Source organism: Rhinopithecus bieti, unplaced genomic scaffold (genome assembly GCF_001698545.2).
Source record: "Rhinopithecus bieti isolate Rb0 unplaced genomic scaffold, ASM169854v2 scaffold_19708, whole genome shotgun sequence".
NCBI classification, from domain to species: domain Eukaryota; kingdom Metazoa; phylum Chordata; class Mammalia; order Primates; family Cercopithecidae; genus Rhinopithecus; species Rhinopithecus bieti.
In genome coordinates, this window is record NW_016810765.1 from 2,283,808 (window position 1) to 2,292,114 (window position 8,307).

Below are 8,307 nucleotides of genomic sequence, written 5' to 3' on the forward strand. Positions count from 1 at the left end.
CTTCCTTCCTTCCTTCCTTCTCTCCCTCCCTTCCTTCCTTCCTTCTTTCTTTCTTTTTTATAGAGTTTCACTCTTGTCACTTAGGCTGGAGTGCAATGACACAATCTCGGCTCACTGCAACCTCCGCCTCCCAGGTTCAAGCAATTCTCCTGCCTCAATCTCCCAAGTAGGTGGGACTACAGGCACGCTCAGCCACCATGCCCAGCTAATTTTTGAATTTTTAGGAGAGACGGGGTTGCACCGTATTGGCCAGGATGGTTTTGATATCTTGACTTCATGATCCACCTGCCTCAGCCTCCCAAAGTGTTGGGGTTATAGGCGTGAACCACTGTGCCTGGCCTCCTTTTCCTTCTTAATATGATCTAATATCTAAAAATAAGACTACCAAGCCCTAGAAAAGTCTTATAATAGCCCAGCCTGTGGGCTCAGTGGCTCACGCCTATAGTCCTAGCAGTTTGGGAGGCCAAGGAGGGTAGATTGCCTGAGCTCAGGAGTTCAAGACTAGCCTGGGCGACATGGCAAAACCCCAGCTCTACTAAAAATACAAAAAAATAGCTGGGCGTGGTGGCGGGTCTTTATAATGCCAGCTACTCAGGAGGTTGAGGCAGCAGAATGGCTTGAACCCAGAAGGTGGAGGCTGCAGTGAGCCAAGATTACGCCACTGCACTCCAGCCTGGGTGACAGAGTGAGACTCTGTCTCAAAAAAAAAAAAAAAAAAAAAAGCCGAGCCTGTACATCAGACCCTTCTCTACATTGTAATGTGATTAATTATTTGTATAGATTTCTTACTAGTGAAACCACCCTGAATGTTTAGAATCAGCTTCTTTGGTCATGGTTTACTTTCTTCCAATGTGCTGTCAGAATCTACTTCCTGGTATTTGACTTAGGATTTTTGCATCAAGAGTTTTAAGTGAGGTTATTCTGGGGTGTTCTTCCTTGTGCTTTTTTGATCAGGTTTTTATATCAGTGTTATGCTAGCCTAATACAAAAAATCGGGATGCCTTCTTTCTCTGTGGCATGAGATAGCTAAAATAACTCATCCATCTTTTCTTTTCTTTTCTTTCTTTCTTTCTTTCTTTTTTTTTTTTTTTTTGAGACAGAGTGCAGTGGCACAATCTCAGCTCACTCTAACTTCTGCCTCCGCAGTTCAAGTGATTCTCCTGCCTCAGCTTCCTGAGTAGCTGGAACTACAGGCAAGTGCCACAACACCTGGCTAACTTTTGTATTTTTTGTAGGGATGGGGTTTCACCATGTTGGCCAGGATGGTCTCCATCTCTTGACCTTGTGATCCACCCACCTTGACCTCCCAAATGCTATGATTACAGGTGTCAGCCACCATGCCCAGCCTTCATTCATCTTTTCTTTTTTTTGAGAAGAAGTCTTGCTCTCGTCCCCCAGGCTGGAGTGCAATGGTGCGATCTTCGCTCACTGCAACCTCCACCTCCCAGGTTCAAGCAGTTCTCCTGCCTCAACCTCCCGAGTAGCTGGGATTACAGGTGCTTGCCACCATGCCTGGCTAATTTTTGTATTTTTAGTAGAGACGGGGTTTCACCATGTTGGCCAGGCTGATCTTAAACTCCTGACCTCAGGTGATCTGCCTGCCTCGGCCTCCTAAAGTACTGGGATTACAGGTGTGAGCCACTGCACCCCCACCCTTTCATCTTTTCTATAAAGGTTTGTCAAGTCACTTTTTGACAAGAAAAATGAGGTTTTTTATACAAGATGGAGCTATAGGTTGTCTATGCCTAGCCAGACTTTCCTTAATTTCCACCCTTTCATTTTATTTTCTTTTTTGTTTGTTTGTTTTGTTTTAAGATGGAGTCTTATTCTGTTGCCCAGGCTGGAGTGCAGTGACGCAATCTCAGCTCACAGCAAGCTCCACCTCCTGGATTCAAGTGATTCTCCTACCTCAGCCTCCCTCCTGCTGGGACTACATGCATGACTCACCACGCCCAGCTAATTTATTGTATTTTTAATAGAGACAGGGTTTCACCATGTTGGCCAGGCTGGTCTCAAACTCCTGAGCTCAAGTGATCCACCCGCCTCAGCCTCCCAAAGTGCTGGGATTGCAGGTGTGAGCCATGGTGCCCAGCCTTATTTTCTTCTCACCACCCTCACCTGCTTTCTTCTGCTCCTTCCACAAGTCTCAGCAAAAGCTTCCTTTTTACAACTTGCCTTTTTAGTATTCTTCTAATTGTACCTGGAAAATGCTATTTATAGTCTATTTACCATCTCTATTTGTATGTGTCATATTGCTGAGTTAGTTAGAAAATTACAAAACTTTTCATCAAAGTGGTTGCTCCAAAACAATGTTTTGTTGTGGGAAAGGTAGGGATGGTACTCTGAAGCTATCCTAAATGTCTATAGGGGGCTTCTCAGCAAGCCACATGCACCCTAATTCCCCTCTCTGATTTTGGATGGTTCAATATTATAAAGAGAAGAATTGGGGGAGCAAATATAAGACCACAAATATTTCATGCAAGATCAATTACGGCTATAGAAGCAAAGGAAACAGGGAAGAGAAACAGGACTGTGAGCTAACAGTGTAGGGAGAGTAGGCAAGGTGAATCTCTCCGGTGAAATATCCCTTTAACCATGCTTACAGAGAGGGCCTCAGTGGCAAATCACATTACCGCTTTTAAAAACTCACTACTATTTTTAGATCATGGCATATTATAAAGTAATTTATTTTTGACAATTCTATACAATCATCTGTTGGTATTTTAGGGGAATTGATTCCAGAACCCTTCCTGGATACCAAAATTCCTGATGTTCAAGTCCCTTGTATAAAATGGCATAGTGTTTATACATAACCTACACACATCCTCTTGTATACCCCAAAGAAGCCCCTTTTGACATTTTTGTACAATTCTTCTCTAGGGTAATAACCATTAAAAGTTAATTTATTTTAAAGGTTAATGTAAATATATTTTGAATGTGAATCTATTGTATTTGCTTCTAGGATCACACAGAGATCTCTTATTTGTTTACGCCCCCTTTTGTTGGCAGTAAGATCTTTCTTAGATTACAAAAAAAGATAAAAAGAACCCTCAAGCTCACCCTAATAAGAAATCTCTTTGCAAAATCATATCTAAAGTCATAAGTCACTTTACAACTCAGTCCACTGTGGGACGTGCTGAGCTCTGGAACGAGGTGGTGCCTGTGCCTGCGGTGGCCTGTGTCCCAGAGGCCCCTTCAAGGCCCTGGCCGAGCTCTGCCGCTCATCTGTTGACTCCTGCTCCCTCTGCTGGCCCCGCTGCTCAGTGGCCATCCTCAAAACAGCACGTGTGTCAGACCTACAACGGACTTCAGGAGATAGCAAAGACTCGTCCACTTGGGGAAACCAAGTCCCAGTTGGTGACGGGCCTTGCTCAAACTCACAGTCAGTGGCAGGGCCAGCACTGCAGCCAGCCTCCCCACTGTTCCCCAGTCCTCACGATTACACAGTTACTCATAGCTACTCAAATATTTTAGCACTTGGTGGTACTCCTCACCTATGAGCTGCTTTTCCAAAAACAAACACGTTCCAAAATGCATATATTATTAATTTATGATGTAAAAATAATGGTCGACATTTTGACTCAATTAACTGAAATATTTTTTTTTTAAGATTCTATTACTGATGCTGGTGATACACATAACAAGAATAATGAATCTCGAAAACATTGTGCTGAGCAAAACAAGCCAGGCATAAAATAGTACACGTGTAAAGTTCCATTCATTCCTTTTACATGAAAGTCCAGAACAGGCAGAACTACCCTATGCTGATAGAAATCACATCACTGATTGCCTGGGGCAGGAGGAACCTCCAGTGGGCCCAGGGGAACATTTTAGACTGATGGAAATGTTCTAGATCTTGATTGTGATATTGATGTCACAGCCACACACACACTTGTCAAAACCCATTGAACTACACATTTTATTTTATATTGTTTTATTATTTTTTCTTTTTGAAATAGGGTCTCACTCTAGCCCAGGCTAGAGTACAGTGGCACGATAACAGCTCACTGCAGCCTCGATCACCCAGGTTCAAGCAATCCTCCCACCTCAGCCTCTTGAGTAGCTGAGACCACAGGCATGCGCCACCACGTCTGGCTAATTTTTGTATTTTTTGTAGAGATGACTTTTTGTCATATTGCTGAGGTTGGTCTTGAACTCCTGAGCTCAAGTGATCCTCCCACCTCGGCCTCCCAAAGTGCTGGGATTGAGGCAACCTCACCCAACTGAAGTACACATTTTAATGAGTGCATTTGTATTTGGTGTAAATTGTACCTCAATAAAGTTGGTGTTAAAGCAAAAAAGTTCTGGGCTAGTCAAATCATAAACTCTAATCAATTCTTTCAACCTGAATATTCCTGGATCTATTTTTCAAAAGAAAAAGAAAAGGTTAGAAGTGGTGGCTCACGCTGTAATCCCAGCACTTTGGGAGACCGAGGCGGGCGGATCACCTGAGGTCAGGAGCTCAAGACCAGTTTGGTCAACAAGGTAAAACCCCATCTCTACTAAAAATACAAAAATTAGCTGGACATGGTGGCATGCCTCTGTTAATCCCAGCTACTTGAAAGGCTGAGGCAGGAGAATCGCTTGAACCTGGGAGGCAGAGGTTGCAGTGAGCCAAGATGCACTGCACTCTAGCACGTCTAACCTGAGCGACAAGAGTGAAACTCCATCTCAAAAAAATAAATAAATAAAAATACCGATAAACAGACATCCTCTTGCTTCAGTATTTGGCCACATGCTTTGATTTCCTGAAAAAGAATAAAAACCTAGATCCAAAAGGCAGGGTCAGGGAGGGAAATAATAGTTTCCACATGTTTTCTCAGAAGATAATTCAGTACCAAAGACAACATGCCAACAGGAGAAATAAAATTGTGGCAAGAGCATGATGCTGGGTGGGAGGTCTTTTGAATCCCCAGCTCACACCTCAAGACAGAGCTTGGCCACAGGTGAGCTCAGGGCCTGAGTGCACGTAGCACAGGCCAAACCAGGAGCCACTAAAGGCATCACCAGTGCCCAGCCCCTTACCAAGGTGTGTGCTCTGGGGTGGAGGCTCAGCTGCCAGACAGAACTGTGACTTGGAGTTTCTGCTCTACCCTAAACTTTCTCTCATGTGACAGTGGCTACATTGCACGGTGACCCAGCTTTGATTGCCACTCTTCATAAGCCATGCACCATGACTCTTTACGGCACCAGGTCCTATGTGTGCGAATTAGACTTAGATGGAAGAAAATCCAGTTCTGGATTCTGGGTTCAAATTTGCTGGTAGTAAAATAGGGATTTGTTTATTTATTTTAGAGACAGGGTATTGCTGTGTTGCCCAGGGTGAACTCGAACTTCTAGGCTCAATCGATACCCCCACCTCAACCTCCCAAGTAGCTGGGACTTCAGGCACCTCACCCAATTAAAGAGTTTGTTACAAACTCTAACTCATTTAATCCTCACAGCAACCTTCTTTGTGAGATACTGTTATCAGCCCTATTGTACAGATGAGGAAATTGAGATAGAGAGGAGTTCAGTAGCTTCATCAACATTATAGAAGGGACAAAGCCAGGAAGCAAACCTAGGCTGCCTGTCCTGATAGCTCATGCTTTTAATCAGCATGTTACAGTGCCTTGCCATGCTACCGAAGAAAATCAAGATGTGGACGCTGCTATGACCTGAATGTTTCTGTCCTCCCAAAATTCATACGTTGAAATCCTATCTGTCAAGGTGATTGTAGTAGGAGGTGGTTCCTGGGGAGGATGATTAGATTATGGGGGTGGAGCCCCCATGAACTGGATTAATGCTTTCATAAAAGAGGCCCCAGAGATGCCTTCAGCCCCTTCCACCATGTGAGGACAGACAGAGACGGTGCTGTCTAAGAGCCAGAAATCAGGCCCTCACCAGACACTCAATCTGCCAGTGCCTTGATCTTGGACTTCTCAGCCTCCAGAACTGGGAGAAATAAATATCTATTGTTTATGGGCTACCCTGTGTGTGATATTTTGTTGTAACAAATAATAGCCCAAACAACTAAGACACTTTAAGCCCTCACTACTCAAAGTGGGGTCCATGGATCAGCGGTTGCAGCAGCAACCGGGAGCTTCTTAAGAATGCAGAGCCTGATCCTCCCTAGACCTACTGGCTTACAGCTGGCATTTGAACAGATCGGCAGGTGGTTCACTAAAGTTGGAGAAGAGCTGCTCTAAACAAGAAAGTGTTCAGTTTCTCTTGCTTTGTTTTGCTCTGTTTTTGCTTTTTTTTTTTTTTTTTTTGAGACGGAGTCTCGCTCTGTCGCCCAGGCTGGACTGCAGTGGCCGGTTCTCAGCTCACTGCAAGCTCCGCCTCCCGGGTTTACGCCATTCTCCTGCCTCAGCCTCCGAGTAGCTGGGACTACAGGCGACCGCCACCTCCCCAGCTAGTTTTTTGTACTTTTAGTAGAGACGGGGTTTCACCGTGTTAGCCAGGATGGTCTTGATCTCCTGACCTCGTGATCCGCTCGTCTCGGCCTCCCAAAGTGCTAGGATTACAGGCTTGAGCCACCGCGCCCGGCTGTTTTTGCTTTTCTTTTAGTCCCAGACTCCCTTGAGAATCTGAGGAAAGTCATGGATCCTGGGCAAAAAAATGTGCACAGGATTTTGAAGAGGATTTCATAGATTCACGTTCACGAAACCCTATTGTGGAGGATTTGAAGGTGCTCAGAACCAGTCCTTTATGCCTTCCACGTACTATTACATGTAGTCCTTATAAACCCACTATCGTTAACATGGGAACTTGGAGAGGTTAAGTACCTTGCCCTAGTCATAGCTAGGAAGTGCTGACACCAGAGTCAAAATAGACATTCTGCCCACCGGGCCCAACTATAACACTATTCTGCTCAGAGGGGTGACTCAGCTACAGTGATTCTGGAGAACACCCTGATACGACTTTCCCCTTCTCTGACAAGTTCATTCTCTCCACTAGAGTATAGTTCCCATGAAGGAAACACCAATGGAGTGATGAGGTAGGGGCCACTGCCTACAGAGGAGGCTTGGCCGGATGGTGGATGGATCCTAGCAATCCACGTGATAGTGGGTGTCTTTGGAAGGTCTCCTGTGTATCTTCCTGACACACTTCCAACCTGTCCAGCCTCAAACCACGTGCCAATCCATAACTTTCACCTATATCACTCTCCTACTGTCAGCCATGGTTGGCAAAGAGATTTCCTTTCATGGGCCAACTAATTGATTGGTAGTGGCTGCTTGGTGTTTCAATATTAAAGAGAAGCCAGTTGAGGACTGTGATAGATTAGTAACACCTGTCCCCCAGTGGCACAGGATAGCACAGTAGTAGGAATGCTACCTGGTCCATTAAATCACTGTTTAATGCCCTTAGCTTTCCATTCCTTTATTTAACACACCTGTACTAAGTGTGAATTCTGTATACACAGCAAAAGCACTCTTACCCATCCTAATGGAATGACGAACTTAAACTGCCTGACAGAATGAAGTATTACTAATAAGTACATATACCTTAAACATTTCATTTTCAATTAAAACACTTACATACTTAGGAATTAATCGATTTTAGAAGAAGGGCTAAGTCCCTTTGCTTCTGGGTCCACTCATTTGGAGTTTCTCATGGATTTTTTTCACACCAGACTCAAAATGCACCTTTTTGTCTTCCTTCCTTCCTTCCTTCCTTCCTTCCTTCCTTCCTTCCTTCCTTCCTTCCTTCCTCTTTCTTTCTTTCTTTCTTTCAGACAGGGTCTTACTCTGTCACACTGGCTGGAGTGCAGTGATGTGATCATGCCCCACTACAGTCTCGACCTCCTGGCCTCAAGTGACACTCCCACCTCGGCTTCCTGAGTAGCTGGGACTACGGGTGTATGCCACCATGTTTGGCTAATTCTTATTTTTTGTAGAGAGAGGGTCTCCCTGTGTTACCCAGGCTGGTCTCGAACTCCTGGACTCAAGTGATCCTCTCACTTTGGCCTCCCAAAGTGCTGGGATTACAGGCGTGAGCTACCATGCCCAGCCAAAATGCACTATCTTTTAAAGATCCTTCCAAAGCAATCTGCTGGCAGTATCTTAACAGATTCCCAGTACTATTGGCTTCCCCACACCTCATCCAAAAGCAAAACTTATGAGAAATTTATATATAATTTCCCAAGCATTCAACTTAGGTTTCATAGAAATAATCATTTTCTTCCCCCTCATAAAGTTACCAAACCACACATTTCATCAAATTATGTAATTACGTAACAAGTATAATTTGTATGAAGAGATTTGGGCAGAAACACAACTAATTACTGGATATATGCTACCCAACCAGCTGCAAAGGGTTTTG

General features: G+C 44.4%; 1 pseudogene; it reads left to right on the forward strand.

Moving 5' to 3' along the window:
* LOC108542623 (eukaryotic translation initiation factor 3 subunit J-like) overlaps window positions 1-6,978 on the forward strand; it is an 11,877-nt pseudogene extending 4,899 nt beyond the window's left edge.
* Window positions 6,979-8,307: the final 1,329 nt, after the last annotated feature.